The 4,944-nt window shown below is 45.1% G+C and overlaps 1 long non-coding RNA gene across 1 annotated transcript in view; it reads left to right on the top strand.

Annotated features, from left to right (window-relative positions):
- The first annotated feature begins 2,126 nt into the window (after positions 1 to 2,126).
- Positions 2,127 to 4,944, top strand: part of LOC110513292 — a 15,317-nt gene continuing 12,499 nt past the window's right edge. The window contains exon 1 of the long non-coding RNA XR_005036727.1: positions 2,127 to 2,179. This is a non-coding gene — a long non-coding RNA (uncharacterized LOC110513292). The remainder of the gene's footprint in view (positions 2,180 to 4,944) is intronic.

Genomic DNA, 4,944 nt, shown 5'->3' with positions numbered 1-4,944 from the left:
TAATAGAAATCAATTTATTTATGTCAACATTCGTTAACGCCACGTTTATTCTATTACAGACGCCACAATGCATACTTTACATTATGTGAGCTAAACATAAACAATAAATACATAAAAACATATTTCTTAATTATGGTATAATTTGGGGGAGATTACTAATGTTACTGTCCACACTACAAAACAAAAAAATACATGTAATTTTGTCCTTGAAACATTTAATTGAAATGCTGTATAATTCCATTCATTCCTATTGAGGACTGCTACCGGGGAGTACCAATATGGCCGACCGGTGTCTTCAAAGCCTCTCAATGGCCAATACATAGTATATTCAATCTAGTGTTGATATACATCCTTGAGTCTGTTTGGCAATCAAATAAAAACTGATTTGATACCTGAAAAGGTTTCCTGTCGTGACGTAAAATGGGCGGAGTCAAACGGGTACTTTCTGGGAAAAGGGGGGTGTTTTCTGATATCGGAGTTTCTTGATATCAACTTACACCCATTGACGCCCGTCATCGGTCCGTGGCTGTTTCTTTTGAGTGAGAGTGAGAGTGAGAGAGAGAGAGAGAGAGGAAGGAGGGAGGTAGGGAGAGAGGGAGAGAGAGAGAGAGAGAGAGAGGGAGAGAGAGAGAGAGAGAGGAGGGAGGGAGAGAGAGGAGGGAGGGAGAGAGAGAGGAGAGAGAGGAGGGAGGGAGGGAGGGAGAGAGAGGAGGGAGGGAGGGAGAGAGAGGAGAGAGAAATAGGAGGGAGCGAGGGAGAGAGAGGAGAGAGGGAGAGAGAGAGGAGGGAGGGAGGGAGGGAGGGAGGGAGGGAGGGAGGGAGGGAGGGAGAGAGGAGGGAGGGAGGGAGAGAGAGAGAGAGAGAGAGAGAGAGAGAGAGAGAGGGAGGGAGGCAGGGAGAGAGAGAGAGGAGGGAGAGAGAGAGAGAGAGAGGGAGAGAGAGATAGGGAGAGAGAGAGAGAGAGGAGGGAGGGAGGGATAGAGAGGAGGGAGGGAGAGAGAGGAGAGAGGGAGAGAGAGAGGAGGGAGGGAGAGGAGGGAGAGAGAGAGAGAGAGAGGGAGAGAGAGAGAGGAGGGAGGGAGAGAGAGGAGAGGGAGGGAGGGAGGGAGGGAGGGAGGGAGGGAGGGAGGGAGGGAGGGAGAGAGAGAGAGAGAGAGAGAGAGGGAGAGAGAGAGAGAGAGAGAGAGAGAGAGGGAGAGAGAGGGAGAGAGAGAGAGGGAGAGAGAGAGAGAGAGAGGGAGAGAAGGAGAAAGAAAGCAATGCTCTATTCATGAATTTACACTTACAGTGATTTTGTTGCGAGAACATGGTAAATATCAGTAGTGAGTTTGACATCAAAACCCTGTGACTTCCCTTTTGAAGGGGCGAGCTGTGATCCATGAAGGGAGGCAGACGCAGGAAAACAGCTGACTCACAGTCGAGGGTGTGGCTTTATGTAACACTTAAAAGGGTTCTTTCACTGTCGACGGGGGGTTCGTTTGCGCAGCTCTCAACATACTTTTTGTGCGACTGCATTTTTGGAACACGACACAAACGGAGCTCCGTAGAATTAAAACTACCAGGTGGTCCCTGGTCTGCTCTACCTTAACTGACCTGTCCTGCCAGGAGAGAGTGTGTGTGTGTGTGCCCAACCTGCCAAGTTACCTGACACCTTCCCAATACCATACTGAGATCCTGTTTCCTGGTAGATACTACAGTACAGTACAGTACAGTACTACTACAGTACTATTAACTAGAAACTGATCTGAGATCTTGTCTCCAGGTAGATATTTGAGGAACTACTACAGTACTATTAACTTTTGTCCAATTAATGGTTCAGGTTAGGAGTAGAGAAGAGTAATATGATTCTAGATCTGTGGTTAGGTTGGTATCTAACGGTTCAGGTTAGGAGTTTTTTTATTTATTTATTTTACCTTTATTTAACCAGGCAAGTCAGTTAAGAACAAATTCTTATTTTCAATGATGGCCTAGGAACAGTGGGTTCTGCCTGTTCAGGGGCAGAACGACAAATTTGTACCTTGTCAGCTCGGGGGTTTGAACTTGCAACCTTCCAGTTACTAGTCCAACGCTCTAACCACTAGGCTACTGTGGTTAGGTTGGTATCTAACGGTTCAGGTTAGGAGTAGAGAAGAGTAATCTGATTCTAGATCTGTGTTTAGGTTGGTATCTAATGGTTCAGGTTAGGAGTAGAGAAGAGTCCTCTGATCCTAGATCTGTGGTTAAGGATGATGTACCTGGAGAAGTAAATACAGGTGAAGGGAGCACAACAGGAAGCACAGATTGAACATGCAGAGCATGCACAGCCAGATTGAAGGAGTTTTATGTTCTAGAACATTCTCTCTGTCTAACCTCTGTCCTCTTAGAGGAGTAGCTATGTTCTAGAACATTCTCTCTGTTTAACCTCTGTCCTCTTAGATAGATTAGTAGCTACGTTCTGGAACATTCTCTCTGTCTAACCTCTGTCCACTTAGAGGAGTAGCTAGGTTCTATAACATTCTCTCTGTCTAACCTCTGTCCACTTAGAGGAGTAGCTAGGTTCTATAACATTCTCTCTGTCTAACCTCTGTCCACTTAGAGGAGTAGCTATGTTCTAGAACATTATCTCTGTCTAACCTCTGTCCTCTTAGAGGAGTAGCTATGTTCTAGAACATTCTCTCTGTCTAACCTCTGTCCTCTTAGATAGATTAGTAGCTACGTTCTGGAACATTCTCTCTGTCTAACCTCTGTCCACTTAGAGGAGTAGCTATGTTCTAGAACATTATCTCTGTCTAACCTCTGTCCTCTTAGAGGAGTAGCTATGTTCTAGAACATTCTCTCTGTCTAACCTCTGTCCTCTTAGATAGATTAGTAGCTATGTTCTAGAACATTCTCTCTGTCTAACCTCTGTCCTCTTAGAGGAGTAGCTATGTTCTAGAACAGGGGTGTCAAACTCAAATACCCAGTGGGCCAAAATGTAAAACCTGAACAAAGTCACGGGCCAACATTGAACAAATTAACCTTTTAATATGGACCCAAACAAGTTTTGCTTTAACATTGAATATGGAACAAGCATCGCTTATTACCATACAATATATAATTTAATAGTGGAGACATGCAAAATCGAATTTCAAATGAAAAAACACATCAATGGCATTCATTTATTAAATAAATAAAATGTAAATAAAAATTGTATGCCTCTTTTCTATTTGCAGCCTTCTGATTTAAATACCAAAATAAACTTTTTCCACTGGCTAATAATTTTACAAATAAAATGATAATAAATCAATCAACCATTCAAGCCCATGCCTTGTAGCAAGAAAAAGTGCATAAAGAAAACGTTAATTATTGCACACTGGTCTAATCTGATGTGCCCAAGCCAGATACCTGGCATCTCTTCTTGGATGCTAGTTCATCAATGTCTGGGCTCAAGCTCTGAGCTGAAGAAATCCTCAGTATCGAGCGAAGATGTTCATCAGTCAGACGTCTCCTGTGAGTTGTTTTGGTCATCTTCATCGAGGAGAAAAGTTGCTCGCATAGATAAGTGCTGCCGAACATGGAGAGCATCTGAGCAGCTTGGGTGCGGAGCTGAGGCATTGTGTCAGGGATGAACCGTGGAAACTGTGCGGCGCCCACAGCATCATACTTTGACTTCAGCGTGTCGTTGCACTGGAGTTCAATCAGCTCCATTTGGATGTTGGTTGGTGCATTTTCCATATCAACTGCGAAGGGATTACTAAGCAGTTCAAACTTGCATTTCTGGGCATCGAAGTCGGCAAATCGCCGGCTAAACTCAGCGGCGAGAACACTAAGTTTTTCAGCAAACTGTGCGCATGGGAACACGGCGGTAGAGATCTGCGCTTTTATGGATTGGCAGCAGGGAAAATGGCAAGGGTTTCCTTGCAGCATCTGATTCTCCCACAGGCACAGTTTAGTTTTGAAGGCCCTCACTGCAGCGTACATGTCTGTGATGATGCGCCCCCGCCCCTGAAGCTGCAGGTTCAGCGCATCGAGATGGCTCGAGATGTCACAGAGAAAGGCCAGCTCACACAGGAACTTTTGCTCCCGGAGCTCTGCTGTATCCTTCCCTTTGGTTTCCAGGAATTGACATATTTCCTCACGCAGCTCGAAACATCTGTTCAGTACTTTTCCTCTGCTTAGCCATCTCACCTCTGTGTGATACGTGCCGTCTGCGTATTCCGAACCACACTCCTCCAGAAAAGATTTAAACTGGCGGTGATTTAGACCTTTGGCTCTTATAAAGTTAACTACCTGTGTTACTGTGGTCATAACATGTTCCATCTTTAGGGCTTTGGCACACAGTGCTTCCTGATGTATGATGCAGTGGTAAACAGTTAGCTCACCTGCACAGTTCTCTTCCCGCATCTTCTCCCGAACCATGCCCACCAGTCCACTCTTTTTACAGCACATCGCTGGCGCACCATCTGTCGTTAATCCAACGAGTTTATCCCACGGCAGCTTTATTTCAGTTACACATTTGGAAACCTCCTCAAAGATTTCCTTTCCTGTGGTTGTGCCATGCATTGATTTGAATCCTAATAGCTCCTCCGTAACACACAGATTTGAGTCCACTCCACGGATGAAGACTGACAGCTGAGCAGTATCAGATGCGTCACAGCTCTCCTCCACAGCGAGGGAGAACGCAACAAAATATTTTCCCTTTTCCATCAGCTGGTCATACAGATTGGTGGCAAGATCACATGTGCGATCAGCTACTGTGTTCCTGCTCAGGCTCACGTTTGAAAATGCTTGTTTTTTCTCTGGGCATACGAGGTCACAAACCTTCATCATGCACTTTTTCATGAACTCTCCCTCATTAAAGGGCCGGGCTGATTTTGCGATCTCTGCTGCCACTATATAACTAGCCTTTACAGCAGCCTCGCTTTGTGATGTGGCTTTTTTAAACATATTCTGTTGTGAAACCAAACTTCTTTTCATCTCCTCTAC

The sequence above is a fragment of the Oncorhynchus mykiss genome, chromosome 17 (genome assembly GCF_013265735.2).
Source record: "Oncorhynchus mykiss isolate Arlee chromosome 17, USDA_OmykA_1.1, whole genome shotgun sequence".
Classification (NCBI taxonomy): Eukaryota; Metazoa; Chordata; class Actinopteri; order Salmoniformes; family Salmonidae; genus Oncorhynchus; species Oncorhynchus mykiss.
This window is presented reverse-complemented; position numbering and strand designations above follow the sequence as displayed.